The sequence below is a fragment of the Rana temporaria genome, chromosome 1, assembly GCF_905171775.1.
Source record: "Rana temporaria chromosome 1, aRanTem1.1, whole genome shotgun sequence".
In the NCBI taxonomy this organism is placed as follows: Eukaryota; Metazoa; Chordata; class Amphibia; order Anura; family Ranidae; genus Rana; species Rana temporaria.
The window spans coordinates 423093234-423111728 of record NC_053489.1 but is presented as its reverse complement, the minus strand read 5'-3'; the positions used below and the strand labels follow the sequence as shown (position 1 = coordinate 423111728).

At 40.8% G+C, this 18495-nt stretch overlaps 1 protein-coding gene across 2 annotated transcripts in view; it reads right to left on the bottom strand.

The window, feature by feature from the left end:
- The window catches only part of CSGALNACT1 (chondroitin sulfate N-acetylgalactosaminyltransferase 1), a 425829-nt gene that overhangs the window by 207220 nt on the left and 200114 nt on the right, over positions 1–18495 (bottom strand). For both annotated transcript variants that reach the window (XM_040325277.1, XM_040325271.1), the window contains exon 3: positions 3114–3186. The gene's annotated coding sequence lies outside the window, so the exon portion shown is untranslated. The remainder of the gene's footprint in view (positions 1–3113; positions 3187–18495) is intronic.

Sequence of the window (18495 nt, the reverse complement as noted above, 5' to 3'; positions counted from 1 at the left end):
GGTTGAGTGCAAGTGCTCAGCGTCTTTTGGAAATAGACATATGAGTGCTGCCAGCATTGCTGCTGAGGCTGAATGGGTGGGGGGTTAGCCTGTCAGTACTCAGACCATATGCCGCACACTGTATTAAACTGGTCTGCATAGCTGTCATCCCAGAAGAAAGTCTCTTCTAAAGATGATGCAAAAGAAAGCCGCAAACAGTTTGCTGAAGACAAGCAGACTAAGGACATGGATTGCTTGAACCATGTCCTGTGGTCTGATGAGACCAAGATAAACTTATTTGGTTCAGATGGCATCAAGCGTGTGTGGTGGCAACCAGGTGAGGAGTACAAAGACAAATGTGTCTTGCCTACAGTCAAGCATGGTGGTGGGAGTGTCATAGTCTGGGGCTGCATAGTGCTGCAGGCACTGGGGAGCTACAGTTCATTGAGGGAACCATGAATGCCAACATGTATTGTGACATACTAAAGCAGAGCATGATTCCCCTCCCTTCAGAGACTGGGCCACAGGACAGTATTCCAACATGATAACAACCCTAAACACACCTCAATGATGACCACTGCCTTGCTAGAGAAGCTTAGGGTAAAGGCGATGGACTGGCCAAGCATGTCTCCAGACCAAAACCCTATTGAGCATCTGTGGGACATCCTCAAACGGAAGGTGGAGGAGCGCAAGGTCCCTAAGATCCACCAGCTCAATGATGTCGTCATGGAGGAATTGAAGAGGACTTCAGTGGCAACCTGTGAAGCTCTGGCGAACCCCATGCCCAAAAAAAGTTAAGAAAATAATGGTAGCCAAACAAAATATTGACACATTGGGCCCAATTTGGAAATTTTCACTTGGGGTGTACTCACTTTTGTTGCCAGCGGTTTAGACATTAATGGCTGTGTGTTGAGTTAATTTGAGGGGACAGCAAATTTACACTGTTATACAAGCTGTAAACTCACTACTTAAAATTGTAGCAAAGTGTAATTTCTTCAGTGTTGTCACATGAAAAGATATAATAAAATATTTACAAAAATGTGAAGGGTGTACTCACTTTTGTGAGATACTGTATACAGTATGTCTCCCACCATTTCTAAATTATTAGAATTTTAATAGGCAAAGACTCATATTTGTTGTGGCCTTTGACTAAATGTAGTCTCGTTGTACCTTTTCTAATTCTCTTCAAGAAATTACATTGGCAAAGTTTTACCTTCGTTTTCCTATCAAATGCAGTTTTAGTGCAGAGGCATGAATAAATATAAAGTATAATGACTGGCAAAGAAGACCGAAACAAGGTATTATTATTAAACACGTTTCTGTGCTTGTATCCCACACCAGGCCGAATGTTTCGCCCTCTGCAGAAACACGGATGCTATTAGTGCTTAATGGCACCCCCATGCCAAACACGCGCTAGCACAGTACCATGCGGTTTGGTGTAGTATGGTACAATTTTGAAATTCATACTTTTTGCATGTACCAGCACACTGGGCAGCTCATTGAAATTAATGGGCTGCCAAAAATGCACCGCACGGAATCACGCAGGGACATGTAAAAACATCTGTGCTTAAATGCATCAATATGGTGTGGACGAGCCCTAAATGTTCACAGAGATTAGTGATTAAGGTGAATCCATGTTCACTTTGAATTCCCAATAGTGTGCAAGAGAAATTTTAAAAATAAAAGGGAAAAAAAAAATCTACTGATAGTTCTCACCGAAGGCAACCTTTGTTTTTACATTCTTTATCAGATACACAACTTGAATTGCTGTGTGAAAGGTTTATTTTAATGTCACCTCTGCTAGAAAACTGCTTTTGGATTTAGCCATTGTTATGAAGGCGAAAATCTAGTTAACAATTTATACCATATAGCTTTTATACAGTTAACCAATAACAAAGCTGCCTTTTTATAAGGTTTATGGAGAGAATTTAACCACCGGGGATGCATTTATTACTATTACACATCTTTGATTTTATCCACTCTGTCTCTATCCTTGAGCCCTTCTGAAATTATAAAAGTCACACACACATGGGCCATCAATTCTGATTTATTGTAGCAGTCTGCAGGTAACCTATAAAGACTATGTACAGTCCACTATCTTCATCTAATTTGGTTTAGATAGGTTTATACATGTAGCCTCTGCAAAGCAATCTATGGTGAATTGTTTTTCAGTGGTGTTTAAAGTGGACCCTTCACCCTCCTGCGACACTCTCCTCCTCTCCATCCTGCTCCCCCACCGCAGTGCGATATTGTTTTTTTTTATTGGTTTGTTTTTGTACAGGTTTTTTTTTTGTTGCATCAAAGGCTCGGCCTACCCCCCAATCCCCCCCTCCCTCTGCCGGGTATTCTAAAATTCGCCTAGGCGAATGATGTGGTGCCACTGATGTCTTCTGAGATTTATGATGTGCAGTCCCATTCAGCAAAGAGGAGGGAACGGCCTAGCGCCTGCACCCAGAAGAGCTGGAAGCTGTCACAGACAACATGGTGGCGCCGGACACGTGGAGTGGCTACAGTGAGGAGGATTTCTGCAGCTCAATGCTGGACCCGCTGACTAGTCAGTATGCCTACAGTGCAGAAGGCAGTAAAAGGTAGACAGGGGAAAAAACGTGGCAGTGGAGGGAAAAGGCTGCAGTTCCTTTTTAACAAGTGATGAGGAAGCTATGTGTTGCCTCCTCAGTGCCTGTTTTAACCCAGTAAAGCCTGTACCATTATGCAGGGTGATTATGGCGCTGTCCTAATTCACAGGGCGGACAAAGCATTTTTGCTTTGTCCGCAAAGCATCATGCCTGCAATGTGTATATCACCATGTGCACAATAACTGCTCTCACGATGCAACCACCTATGTACTTTTTTCAACGGATTCTCAGCTTAAAAAAAAAAAAAATTCTGGCTGTTTATACTGGAGTGATTTCTAAACCAGAAGTATACTGTTAAATGTTCCTGCTATGCTACATGGTACCTAGTTGATTTGAAGTGAAAGATGTCTGTAGACCATAGTGTCGTCCGGAGAGAATGCAGCACAACATTAATGTATTGAACAACACTAGAAGTCTCAAAACAATATAAATATTTAACCATAAATGCAGCAGCTTGGAACAGGTAGCATACTGTTTATTTAGAAAGAAAAATCCAACCTTGTGTTATTGTATTTCCAAGTCTTCAGACCTGTACAGAAAACAGGCGTTGAGAATAGTCACGGAAAAAAGTCTGCAAGAAAAGTATAAAACGAGAGTAAGTTTATCACCGTAAATAAACACAGCCTGTGCAAATAGCTGGGAAATGTTTGGTCAAAAGAATACAACGTTCCCCAGTTTTGATAGAAGGCAAAATAACGGACTCCAGATATGATTTTCATGCAACCTAGTACTTCAGGACACAGTCGCTCATGGATACACAGAGGCAGCGATAGCCTAATGTTGGTTGACACATAAGAGGAAAAATCAGCAGTAGGAAATCTTACAACTTCAGTTGTGATGAAACTACAAAACCTAGCATGCCACTGCCTCTAGGAATTATGCCTGTGGCTATCAGAGTCTTTACAATGCCTTGTGGAACTTGTAGTTTCACAGCAGCTGAAGTGACAAGGTTGCCTAACCCTGGTCTATATAGTTAGATACCACACCCATTGCATGTATTTAAATCTCATGTAGAGCCAAAAGAACCTCATATGCACAAATATGTGCTTTTTTCATTGTGTCCAGGCAATATGAGGAGCTTGGTGGACATGGTATCTTACTATCTGGACAGTCTTGGTTATGATGTTATATTTATATGACCAGTTTGAAATAAACCATTGCTTTGACACAAAAAGCCCACCTTTGCTAGTACCAAGACCAGTGACACTTATATATACAAAACGTTGTTGTTGAGTTCTTCTGTACATTATAAAATGTAATGTCAAAATCATTTAAAGTGAAGACTGTTCCACACTGTAATGCCGTGTACACACAATCGAACATTCCGACATCAAAACCGTGGATTTTTTTCCAACAGATGTTTTCCCTTAAACTTGTCTTGCATACAGGTCACACAAATGTTGTTGGAAATTCTGAACGTCAAGAACGCGATCACGTACAACACTAGGACTAGCCGAGAAAAGTTCAATGATTCCGAGCATGCATTGATTGGATTCCGAGCATGCATAGGATTTTTGTGCATCAGAATTTGCTACAGACGATCGGAATTTCCGACAAGTACCTTTGTTGTCGGAAAAATTGAGAACCAGCTCTCAAACATTTGTTGTCGAAAATTTCGACAGCAAATGTCCGATGGAGCGCATACACGGTCGGATTTTCTGACAACAAGCCCACATCGAACATTTGTTGTCGGAAATTCCAACCGTGTGTACAGGGCATTATGTAAAATGTGTGCGCACTGAGATCTGCTTTATGTTAATAACATTTTAGGCTGTAGGTTTTGTGTTGGTACTGTGACTTTGTCAGCCACATGAAACTTTGAAATAAATAGTAGCTCTAAAGGTCACTGGCTCCACCCATTAATTGTCTAAATTGACCGCAGGCAATTATCCAAAAAAGGAAATCAGCTGCAATGCATATTGGGTGATCCATGTGTATGCCACTATTTTTCACACACCTTGTAGTGATAATATGTACATGTGTGCACACACTTGTACATGCATCCATACACATATACATGATTAAAAACACACCATGAAATACAAAAAACATTAAATACAAAAGATAAAAATGATAATCCAGGTATGTGAAAAAAAGACACTAGAAGAGGAAGAGAAAGAAAGAGAGAGGAGGCTATGGGAAGAGGCATGTATGCAAGTGGGTTTTTTATTTTTTTTGCTGTTGTTACTTTTTTTTTGCTTTGTCTTTGCTTGTTTACGGTTTTTGTAATTGTACATTTTTTGTCTGTGTTTTGAAAAATTTCTAAAAACGTATATTTAAAAAAAAAAAAAAACAATGTAAAGTAGTGAGTGTACAAATTGTATAACAGTGTCAATTTGTGAAATTTTGGCATTTATATAAAAAATATGACTAATCATGCCAAAAAACTGCCATTCAAGGATAATAATCACATGAAGCCATTTATTATCACATAGTTTTTTTGGCTCCTTTTAAAATCATAATGATAACAGAAATCACCCAAATGGCCCTGATGAAAAGTTTACATACCCTGGAATGTTTGGCACACACAGGTTTAAATGGCTATTACATTTTCCACATTTGTGGCTTTTTAAATCGCAATTGGTGTCTAAATATATTACTAGTGTATAAATAGTCAATGAGTTTGTTCGATCTCACATGGATGCACTAAACAGGCTAGATACTAAGCAGAAAAGAACGGTCAAAAGACATGCGTAACAAGGTAATGAAACTTTACAAAGATGGAAAAGGATGTAAAAAGATATCAAAAGCCTTGAATATGGCAGTCAGTACTGTTCAATCATTTAATAGGAAGTTGAAAATTTGAGGATCTCTTGATTCCCAGCCAAGGTCAGATAGCTCAAGAAAGATTTTGTATCACAAACAATTCCTGTGGAAGTTTTGGCTGAAATCTTTCTTGGTCTACCTGACCTTGGCTTGGTATCAAAAGAGCCCGCATTTTCCACTTCTTAATAAATGATATAACAGTACCGACTGGCATATTCAAGGCTTTGGGTATCTTTTTATATCCTTTTCCACCTTTATAAAGTTCCATTACTTTATTACGCAGGTCTTTTGACTGTTCTTTTCTACATCCTCATGACTCAGTGTCTAGCCTGCTTAAGGCATCCAAGAGAGAGCCAACAAACTCATTGACTATTTATAAGCAGACACCAATTGTGATTTAAAAAGCCACAAATGTGAGAAATTAACCTTAAATTGCCATTTTAACCCATGTGTGCCACCTACTGTGTCTGTACCAAGGCAAAACATTACAGGGTATGTCAACTTTTTATCAGGGCCATTTGGATGATTTCTGTTATCATTATGATTTAAAAGGGATCCAAAAAAGTATGTGATAACAAATGGCTTCGTGTGATCCCTATCCATAAATAAAAGACAGTTTTTTGGCATGTTCTAGCCTAGACTTAAACAAGTCGAAAATGTGGTATATTACATATATTACAGGCAAAAAAACATACATCTCTCCCAGACACCCAATTTTATCATACTATTGTTTATCTTTTTGCAAATTTTTTGCTCATATTTTCCATTGTAAATTACGGACTTGATAAACGATGCTTACTTCTGTAATGGGCACTTTTTTTTTTAAGTCTCAATAAAATACTTTATGTAAAGAGAAAAAATAAGAGCAAAGCACGGGTGCTCTTAAGCTGATGGAGGAAGAAGACACCAGCACACCAGTTCTCTGACACGGGCCAGCCTTCTGGGATATGGCAAACATGGCAGACTGCAAGTCAAGACCTGATTAGTATAACCCCATACTTGGTACTCTGATTCACAGGGGTAATCCCTGTCTGCTCTAGTGATCATGCAGATCAAAAAAGCTGTACAGATAATGGGAAGAAGCATGACATGCTCTTTTTGGGCCAGATTCACATACAATTGCGGCGGCGTAACGTATCCCATTTACGTTACTCCGTCGCAAGTTTTAAGCACTTGCCTGTAAACTTGCGGCGGCGTAGCGTAAATCCGTCTGGCGCAAGCCCGCCTAATTCAAATGGGGCGTGTATCATTTAAATTAGGCGCGTTCCCACGCCGAACGTACTGCGCATGCTCCGTTTTGAAATTTCCCGCCGTGCTTTGCGCGAAATTACGTCGCACCGACATAATCTTTTGAACGGCGACGTGCATTACGTCCTTTCCTATTCACGGACGACTTACGCAAAAAAAAAAATTAAAATTTCACGCGGGAACGACGGCCATACTTTAACATGGGCAGTCTAAATATAAGCCACGAAATAGCAGCTGTAACTTTACGCCGGGAAAAGCCGACTAGCGACGACGTAAGAGAATGCGACGAACGCACGTACCTTTGTGGATCGCCGTAAACAGCTGATTAGCATACTCGACGCGGAAAACAACGCAAACTCCACCCAGCGGGCGCCGAAGTATTACACCTACGACCCGAAGGCGTACGAAGCCGTACGCCTGTCGGATCGAAGGCAGAAGTCGTCGTATCTTGGTTTGAGAATGCAAACTAAAGATATGACGCGGCAAATTTGAAAGTATGCCGGTGTATCAGTAGATACTCCGGCGTACTTTTTCTGTGAATCTGGCCCTTTGTTTTTAGTTTTAGTAGATAACGATTAACCCTCTTAGCAATGGCAGAATATTGTATTCAGCACTTATAAAGAAAGCAGCTTTTCCAAAGTCGTAGCTTTCTTTTCTTGCAGCTCAATAGAAATCTGCACTCAGCTCTGCATCACACCAGAACTGTTGCCTTTTCTAACAGTGAGAACAGCAATATTATCCTATTAGGGAAAAAACAGAACTGCAGGAGCCACCAAATGACTTTCTTGTAAGTAATTTTACCTTTAGCGGAAAGAGAGTAAAAGGCAAAATTGTATTCAATATACTAAATTGAGAAGGACTGTTTAAATGAACTCTGAGAATATACTAAATGCACACATGCAAACTTGGAGAATGAAATTGTTTTTTTTTTTCCTCTCATCACTGTATGACGCTATAATTGAATTAGATTTCCATTAGAGAAATGTTTTTAAATTGGAATGTCCTCTGGGTATTGGAAAATTGGATAATATAAGCACTTTAGACTGCAATATGTAATATATCAATTTCTGTCACAAGCTACCCGTCTGTACCAGACAGGCATAAATAATGTTTCTTGACTGGATTGCTGCATTTGTAATAAGGACAAGCTAAACTGAAAGCAAAATGAACTACAGTATACACTGGAAGGAGGTATAGAAAGACAACAATGTAGAGCAGGACACATTTCTTATGGCCTAGCAGAACTAAAACAAACGAACTCCTTACAAGTAGCATAAGGAGGGTAGAGGTTCCACCTAAGGTGACCAGATTTTCAAAATGAAATCCGGGGACATATTTTTTTTTTTCTGGCAAATGGTAAACTATTTTATAAGCATAGGGCCAGATTCACAGAAAAAGTACGCCGGAGTATCTGCTGATACTCCGGCGTACTTTCAAATTTGCCGCGTCGTATCTTTATTTGGAATTCTCAAACAAAGATACGACGGCATTTGGTTCGTCGCATTCTCTTACGTCGTCGCTAGTCGGCTTTTCCCGTTGTAAAGTTGTGATTGCTATTTAGGTGGTGTAAAATTAGACAGCCCATGTTAAAGTATGGCCGTCGTTCCCGCGACGAATTTAAATTTATTTTTTTCCTCAAATTATATATGCAGTGTATGTAAAAGATACTTAGAATATTTGGGGATTTAACTACTGCCGCCACCTCATCAATGCCTATCAGTGCTACCTCATGAGTGCCCATCAGTGCCAACTCATCAGTGCAGCCTATCAGTGCCACCTAATCAGTGCCCATCAGTGCAGCCCATCAGTGCCACATTACCATTGCTCATCAGTGTAACCTATCAGTGCAGCCTATCAGTGCCACCTCATCAGTGCCACCTATCCGTGCCACCTCATGAGTGCTATCAGTGAAGGAGAAAAATTTCTTTTTCAAATTTTATAACAGAAACTCACCTCCTTCTTGTGGCCATTACACTCAGTCTTTAGCTCCATTAATTTTAAGGCAATCCCGCCCCTCTGGACTACATTACCCCTTATTCTTTGCAGTATAGGAGGGATGGGGAGGAAGGAACACTGTGCTCTGCTCTCTCCCCTATGTACTGTCGCTGCCGGGAGAGAAATGGGAGGAGGGAGCAGACTTAGGGGGAGAGAGGCGGAATGCTGGGAGAGGGCAGTCATTTGTCCCCTGGATCACAGCCAATGGTTCTTCTTTACAAATGCGGAGGAAGAGTGGCCGCTACAAGTAGCACACAGTCAGGCTCGAGCCGCTCCAGCTCCTCCTCTCCAACAGTTCTGCTTCTTTGTGAGTATTACTGCACATAGCTGGCTCCTCTCACAGCCAACGTGGCCCCCGCCCACCGGGAAACTGCCCATCCAGGATCAGCCCTGCAAAAGCGGGGACAAATAACGGGGACAGACGGGGTCCAGGGACAGTGTCCTCAGTCCGGGGACTGTCCCTGGAAACCGGGGACGTCTGGTCACTGTAACCTATAAGACCTTTGAAGCCATGTGTTTGCTTCCTTTCATCAGCTCAATTTTATTTTTTGCAAGATAGTTGAACAATGTAAGATCCCACTGGAAGGCTTACTGCTCCTACCATCTTATCAGCTGACCCTCTTTGTATAGTACTCCTTTTAAACAGTGCACACTTTGCAGTATATTAAAGGGAACCTCACAGAATAAAAATATGGGAGTGTCTATTGATGACAAGTTTCTAGAGATGCAGGGTCCCCTTATTCTGGCCTCAGTGTCAGTGAACAAAGGCAAACCTATGCTAATCAGGTAGAAGTTAATCAACCTAACAATAGATTTTAAACTATAGGAGGAAACCTAAACAAGCCAATACAACAGAGTGCACATAGAAACATAATGAAGGGAGGATCTTCTCTAGACACATTTTTCTGATAGGTGTCTGTGCTACAATGTACTCCTATTAAAATGTGTCCTGTTTTTCATTGAAATATGAGAATCACCTGGTATTCCTGCCAGTCCCCCTGCTTTCCGGTTTCAAACTGACTACACTACTGTAGGTATGAGAACACATCTATTTACATTCTACGTGAAAGCACAGCCTGCTTCTACTCTAGTAGTCAGACTTCTACTGACACGCCCTCTTCTTTGGGAAGATAAGTGTACTTGTTTTTCTCTGCCTCCTGCTGACACGCCGCTTTGCACAGCTCCTCGCAGTGTATATCTGTCACTGCATTTTTCACAGAACTTTGCCTATGCTCCATTCTACTGCCACTCCCCTCCAATCACCACAAGGAGTCTCCATTCCCACCTTCCTAAGCCCCATATGCACCTGAGCATAGAGGACATGTGATCACTTATAAAAAAGAAAGTGTATATCAAAATATATTTTTACAGTATACACACACTGATCAGCCATAACATTATGATGGCCCACCTAATATTGAGCAGGTCCCCCTTTTTCCACCAAAACAGCCCTGATCTGTCTAGCACAAAGCCTGCAGATCCTTTAAGTCATGTAGGTTGTGATGTGGGGCCTCCATGGACCTTGTTTTTCCAGCACATCTCACACATGGACTGAGATCTGTAAAATTCAACACCCTGAACTGTTTGTGTTCCTCAAACCATTCTTGAATATTTTTTGCAGTGTGGAAGGGTGCATTATCCTGCTGAAAGAGGCCATGGCCACCAAGGAATCCCATTTCCATGAAGCGGTGTACTTGGTCAGCATTAATTGAAAGGTAGGTAGTACGTGTCATAGTAATATCCAAATGAATAGCAGGATCCAATTCTCCCAGTAGAACTTTTCCCAAAGTATCACACTGCCTCCTCCAGCTTGACTTCTGCCCATACTGCATTCTGGTGCAATTTTTTCCCCAGGTAAGCGTGCACTTGGCCATCCACATGATGTAAAAGAAAACATCTTTCATTAGACCAGGCCACCGTTTTTCATTGCTCTGTGGTCCAGTTCTGTTGCCCACATGCTCAATGTAGGAGCATATGGCAATGGACAAGGTCAGCATGGGCACCCTGACCAGCCTGTGGCTAAACCGCCTCATACACGCATGTGCGCGGGAGCCGCTTTTCACGGCATTACCCCGGTTCAAAACGGCACAGAGTGCCCTTTGAAACCGGCGCATGCCCAAAAGGCGGTGGCACTCGGGTATATTGCAAATATTGCAAGCACCTACAGGTAAGCCTTAATCTAGGCTTACCTGTAGCTGTAACTTCCCCGAAAGGGTTTACAACCACTTTAATTTTATTCACTTTACTTGTCAGTGCACTTAAAGTGCACTGGGCAAACAGGCACACATTTTAATGCAGAACAAACATGCATTTAATGTATTTACCTGCCAATCCACCCCTAAAAAGTTAGCCATGCATGCACAGCTCACTGCCAAATCTGACTGAACTCCCGTGCATGGGCGGGAGTGACGTCATCTGTGCCTGGCCAATGAAAGTGTTGAGACTTGGAAGCCAGCTGCCCAAAGATGTCAGCAGCTGGGCAGGGAGATCAGGGATGCTGCATCGCTGGAGCGGAACATAGTTTTGCTTAAATGTTATGGCTGACTGGTGAACAGTAAATTATATACACAAAAACATTTGGGTTTGAATTTCCATTTTAAACTAACAAGCATAGCACTGCAACCCAGTGCCTGGTATACAAGCATGTACAATGTGAATCAGCGATGGTCACGGGTGACGTAACGTGATTACCTTCCATCCATACACATTACATCCCATGAGGCGGGACTTCGTCAGGGGAAACGTCCGTTTCCCCCGACGAAGTCCTGCCCCCTGAGAAATCACCCGCATGTTAATTACAGCACTATTTTGGACACTCATAATTGGTGCTTGTTTTCTTCCAATATATGTCTGGTAAAGTGCAAGGTTTTAGTACATACTGCTAAGTAATTTTACATGTATGGAGATATATTACCCAAATATTGACCTTATTTTTTTTAGCTACCTTCAGCTTCATGTACATTCCATCTGGAACCACCAGCACAAACCATTATAAAATTATTACACACGCAGATAATCCAGATAATCACTAATTGCTAGAAAGTGAGTGATAACACCATGATCAGAGAGATGTTTCTTTTGCTAAGCCCTCAGGAATAAAAACAAAAAAGACACTGGTCTGCTAGAGCTGTCTGCCCACCAATATGCAGGGAAAAGGTAACCTCTGAAGGGAATTTACTTTCAATAACTAATAGAAATTCAAGATTAGATGCAATTAATCTAAAAGTAATATAGAACATCTCATTAATTCTTTGTAGTAGTTAAAGAATATACTGTATTTAGGGTACAGGTTCCTGCCACTGACCTGGTTCATAGACTTCAGAGTGATATCCAATTAAGCAAATCTCTTGTATGCTCTTAACCATACAAAAAAAAATATTTTACTGCATAGCACAAAGCATATTTCCTACACTTCTGCAATTATATAAATAGAACACTAAGATATATATTTTATTACTCACAGTGTAACCTCCCCACAAATAAGTGAAAGCAGCATTACTGTATTCATATAAAATAAAAGAACAAATGGTAATAAAGAACACCTACAGTAAAAGCATATATAAAAGGGCAATGCAATTACATTTTCTTTTTCAAAAGATTATTTTATTTTTTATCATATACATTTTGCATTATAACTTTTTCTTTGTGTAATAGCTCGGCTCTTAAATGTAGATATGTTTTAAATTCACTGCCGATTATTATGTTAGCTGTAAGAAAAAAATGAATATTTTCTCTACATCCCACATTTTTATCAGAGTCACTTGGGTCCTGGTGCAGGGGTTGTTGCCACAGCCACCCGTCTACAACCCTACCTTTCTAATCAATCCCTAAAGAATACATTAAATGTAACACTTAATCTTTAGCGTCCCACTTACCCTGCTTGGTGCCGTTGCTAGTCCCATTCCCTTTTAGCAGCTATTGTTATGGTATATTATAGTGTCTGCAATGTATAGTGTTTCTGAATGACAACATCAGGGATGGAGAAGAGCTGCAGTGCCAAGCAGGTAAGTATAAGGAGAGAAAGAACATCCTGGAATGCCGCACTCTGTTCAAGCTAATTTATTTGAAAATTCAAAGATAAAATCCAAAAAGTAATCCAAAACAATCCAAAAGCAATCAGTGACAGGAAGTGGACATGCAGGGATCAATGACTGACGTGTTTCACATCATTATTCGATGCTTACTCATGAGTAAGCATCGAATAATGATGTAAGGCCTCATTCAAACGACGGACCGTTCGGGTCCGCCTGTCAGTTTTGACGGCGGACCTGAACGGCCGCTCCATGCATCCCTATGGTCGTCGGATGTCAGCGGAGACATGTCCGCTGACATCTGACCCTATTCTATCCGCTAAAAACAGACGTATGGGGGGCACGTCCCCATTCGTCCATGCGGATCGGATCGGGTAAGATCTGATAAAAACGGACATGCTGTCCGTTTTCATCAGATCGCTCCATAGGAGACAGCGGTGCCCGACAAGCCCCTCCCTGCTCAGTGAGCAGAGAGGAGCTTGTCATCCGTCGGCTCAGCGGAGATCTGCGGACTGATCTCCCGCTGAGCTGAATGGGGCCTAAAAAACACTTCAGCATTGATTCCTGCATGTCTACTTTGAGTCACTAATTGCTTTTGGATTGTTTTGGATTACTTTTTGGATTTTATCTTTGAATTTTCAAATAAACTCGCTTGAACAGAGTGCGGGAGTCCAGTATGTTCTTTCTCTCCATGGATTAGTGCAGAGCCAGCACCTGTTGGTGAAGCAGGTCGGGAGCTATCACAGGGGATTTGAGGCTTGGAGCGGTACTTTTTCTTTCACAGGTAAGTATAAGGGGAGGAAACTAGTAACCATTGCAAACATATACCCTGTATGCACATATTTTATGTTTTAGATATTACTATCCTCAAGTTGAATTTAGATTTAAATATCGGATACCTCAACACGCAAAAAATAAATAAAAAAACGAACAGTCCAAGTAAAATAGTTATTAATAATTGGCCAGATTCACGTACGGTGGCTTAAAGTTGTGCGGGCGTAGCGTATGTAATTTACGTTACGCCGCCGCAAGTTAGAGAGGCAAGTGCTGTATTCACAAAGCACTTGCGTCCTAAGTTACGGCGGCATAGCGTAAATGTGCCGGCGTAAGTGCGCCTAATTCAAATTGTGAAGAGGTGGGCGTGTTTTATGTAAATAAAGCATGACCCCACGTAAATGACGTTTTGCATGCGCCGTCCGCGGTCGTATCCCAGTGCGCATGCTCCAAATCACGTCGCAAATAGTCAATGCTTTCGACGTGAACGTAACCTACGCCCAGCCCTATTCTGAATCGACTTGCGCAAACGACGTGAAATTCGACGGCGGTTCCGACGTCCATACTTAACATTGGCTGCGCCATCTTTTTGGTGGTTTAACCTTACGCCTGAAAACGCCTTACGTAAACGGCGTATCTACCTCCTCAAAGTAAAAAGTTTAAGAAGTAACTATAAGAATCAGTAGCAATAAAAATAATAATGTTAACAATCTGGCAAAGTAAAAAAAAAAAAAATACTATAAATGATACAGATAGAATAAATATGTGATGCAGAAAAAATGACTGTGAAGCTACCAGAAATACATACTAAACAATTATAATAAATTTGCTCAAGTCATCTATATCTGCCTTGGATGTCTGGAACTTAGCCCAATATATGATTAAGTTGGACAGGGTCCATTCAGCTAATAAAAAAACATTCGGTTTTCTGCTTAAGTAAAAAAGAGTAGCAGCATGCACATCTAACTGCTCTGCCCAGACCTATACTTAAGATAAATACAAATGGAACACTCAATACACGTCATTTTGAGAAATAGCCTTTTGCTTTCATATAAGCTGCAGATTTCATTATTTCAAGATATAATATAATAGAATACCAGAAGCAAAAACATAAAACTTTTTCTATCCTTATAATTAGTTGTAAGGATGCTATACCACATCAACTGGAACAGTAAAGACAAAGCTTTGCAACAAATAATTGTTAAAAAAATAAATAAAACACAGATAGGAAAAATGTATTCTTGTTGTCAGTTATGTTGCCTACAGAAAAATGGAAAATTAACTTGTTAAAGTAAATGTTCATTTATAGTGAATAAAGTGAAGATGTACAAGAGGGCATGGCAAATTCCTGCCATAGTTTTAAATTTCCCTGCAGGTGCAGAGTTTTGAAAGCAAACATAGCTTTATTTTATTCATTCAAAGAGAAAAATTATGAGAGCATTTACTTTGCTACCGGAACATTCTTTAATTATTCTTTAAGAAAAACACCTCCAAAGATTAGCGTAACTCAGAACTTCTGCTCAATTTGCCATTCGATTGTTTTGCAAGCAATGTATGACTAAGTCCAGATCCTAGAATCACATGCTGACATTGAATACCTCAAATGTCTGCGCCAGAGTTCTTATGTTTCATGTAGGATCTTCTATGTTACATTATATTACTGATTTCTTGTCAACATAAGAGAGTGGTAACGGGTTTATGAGGGTTATTTTGTTTTCAGATCTCTCAAAAAAGGTGCAAGTTATCCCTTGAAAACTTTTTTTCCACACCCAACTCCTCTCTTATCCTTAAGCCCCATACACATGGGCAGAATGTCGGGAAACAACAGGCAGTTAAAAAAAATGGCCAACATTTAGCCCATGTGTATGTCGGTCTGTCCAACAGAAGTCAGCCGGCTTCTGTCAGATGTGCATGCTGGAAAACCAGCAGCCGGCTGATTCCAAAGCACTCTCAGTCAATCGCAGAGAGCTCTTATCAGAGTGTTCTGGCGGAGGAAGCATCCCCCTGTCATAACACAATAGCTTAGAGGGGGATATTGCAGAACTAACCTTGCATTGTTAGTACAGCGGCACCAACCACAGCTGTCAGTTTTTATTGGCTGACAGCTTACCATGCTATGCTATGACAGTTAGTTGTCAGCCATTACAAAAATTCCTGTCAATCGGGAAGGGAGAGATGATTTCACTGTGATTGGGAAAGTCATATTCAGCACTGCAAAATCTTTAGAGATAGACCTGATATAACTTGGAGGGTGCTTGCATTGACACCAATAAAAGGCACCATACAAAATCAGTGTAACAGTAGGAAGTCGTATCTGCATAACCGTAGACCTACTACATAAGCACACTCTACAATCCCATATATCTGAATTCTAAAGAGGTTAACATCTGATATCTAGGAATTGCTATAGAGCGGTAGCAGGAGTGAGGGTGCAATAAAGTGCTTGCAAGAGCCCCATGCACAGGTAATATTAGATGGGATTGCATAATGAAATGCAAGCGTCATTTCAGGCCTCGTACACACGACCGAACATGTCTGCTGAAACTGGTCCGCGAACCAGTTTCCGCGGACATGTCCGACCGTGTGTAGGGCCTACCGGACCGGATTCCTGGGCTAGCGGACAGGTTTCCAGCGGACAAAAGTTTCCTAGCATGCTAAAAAACTTGTCCGCTGGAACCATGTCCGTAGGACATGTCCGATGGTCACTATGTCTCATCGGACATGTCCACTGGTTATGACGTATAACCAGCGGCCCGAAATCCCGCGCATGCGTCGAATTGATTCGACGCATGCGTGGAAGCATTGAACTTCCGCGTCAGAGAACATCGGTGTTGTATACGTCACCGCGTTCTCTGTCCGCGGGGATTTTGGTCTGATGGTGTGTACACACATCAGACCAAAACATCCCAGCAGACATGTCCGATGAAAACGGTCCACGGCCCGTTTTCATTGGACATGTCTGGCCGTGTGTACAAGGCCTCAACGTAAATTTACTTAGTTGGTGTTATGTTTGGTAGGTTCATTGGATGTCATCTAGTTGAATCCACTTTCACACTAAGCTTTTCAATAGCTTAAAGATGTATTATATAAATATTAATGCCATATGTAAGGTATTAGATTATTTCAGACGTAATATGGAATTCAACGACACGTTATAGATATTTCTCACCTTTCCACTGGGATCCAATAATTGTTTTTGGTAGCTAAACTACTGCCGGTAGCAAACACATTATTCTCAAAAGGCTTCACAAATTATTTTAAGCCATAGCAGTATTCAAATTACTTTAAACAAAACATAAATTAAACTCAATAATTCAAAGTAAAAACCAGAGTTTGCATTTCACATTAGTTTTATTTACATAATGTTTTCTAAAATAGGCGTAAGAAAGTGTAAGACTGGAAAATACTTCAAACGTGGCCATATTCAACAGAAGCCTTTTTTGTTGTTGTATATTTATACAAAAGGCATCAATCAACTTAATATATAATAAAGTTATGACTAATGCCACACTGTTATAAAAGCTTGTTTGAAATCCTTTGACTTACGGTAAGTACTTAAAGATTAAGTATTGTATACCAGCTACTAAGATCAACGTCAAACACCTGGGTACATCAAACAGTCTACTAGTCTAAGGTTATGTCTCCATGAATTGGGAGCTAAAATACCTAAATATGCAGATTACAAACCCTTTCTACCTATACAACAATAAACCCTGGGCCAGATTCACGTAGAATCACGGTGGCGTAACGTATCCTAGATATGTTACACCGCAGGAATTTTTCATCGCAAGTGCCTGATTCACCAAGCACTTGCGATGAAACCTACGCCGGCGGCCTCCGGCGCAAGGCGGGCCAATTCAAATGGGCGTGGACCTACCGCGCATGCTCCATTTCCGAACTCCCGCCATGCTTTGGGCGAAGTGACGTCATTTTTTCGAACGGCGACGCGCGTAGCGTAATTCCGTATTCCCGGACGGCTTACGCATATGACGTTATTTTTTAAATTTCGACGCGGGAACGACGGCCATACTTTATACAGCAATACGATTGCTGTGTAAAGTTAAGGCACCAAAAACGACGACTAACTTTGCGACGGGAAACTAGACTAGCGGCGACGTAGCGAACGCGAAAATCCGTTGTGAATCGCCTTAACTCCTAATTTGCATACCCGACGCTGGTTTACGACGCAAACTCCCCCCAGCGGCAGCCGCGGTATTGCATCATAAGATCCGACAGTGTAAAACAATCACACCTGTCGGATCTTATGGCTATCTATGCGTAACTGATTCTATGAATCAGTCGCATAGATAGAACAACAGATACGACGGCGTATCAGGAGATACGCCGTCGTATCTGCTCTGTGAATCTGGCCCCAACACTCTAGCACAGTACCTTAAAATCAGACAGGTTTTAGATTATTTTAGCATTTTAATTAAAATGTAATTGAATATGTAGCACTGTTGTATTAATTTCCGTTGTGGAAAGTCTGATTATCTCTACTCCTCACCAACACCTACTGTAGTTTGAAAACAAGTCAAAATCATTACAAAGCCTAAATTCTCCACGCAAAGAGCTGTCAACATAGTCTATATTAAAACATGAAAACATAAAAGCAAATAAAAATATGTGCTGTAAAATCACTTGAAATAGATTTGACACAGAATTAAATGAACACTGCAAACATTTTTGACACATAATTGAAATGACAATGTCCTATATCTTAAGAAAAACAAAACATTTTTTGCTACAAGTAGCACATGGAACGTGGAAAAATACCCCCTGTAACATTACTCTTTAAAATACCTAAAGTAGAATTTTTACACAAAAAAGCTAATTTTTGTCAGGAGATCCTAGGTTCCAAATGCGTTTTTGGCTCACCAGGGGCTGATTTTAATTATATGCCCCACGGCCACTTTTTAGTCTGATGCCCCATGTGACAACAGATCTTTGTGATTAATCATTTCTGTTCATCTCATCATATAAATAAATGTATTCCAATGAGCTGCATTACTAAAGAATAACTGAATGCTTACCTAGTGCAGTAGAAAAAGTGAAGCTGTGTTCAT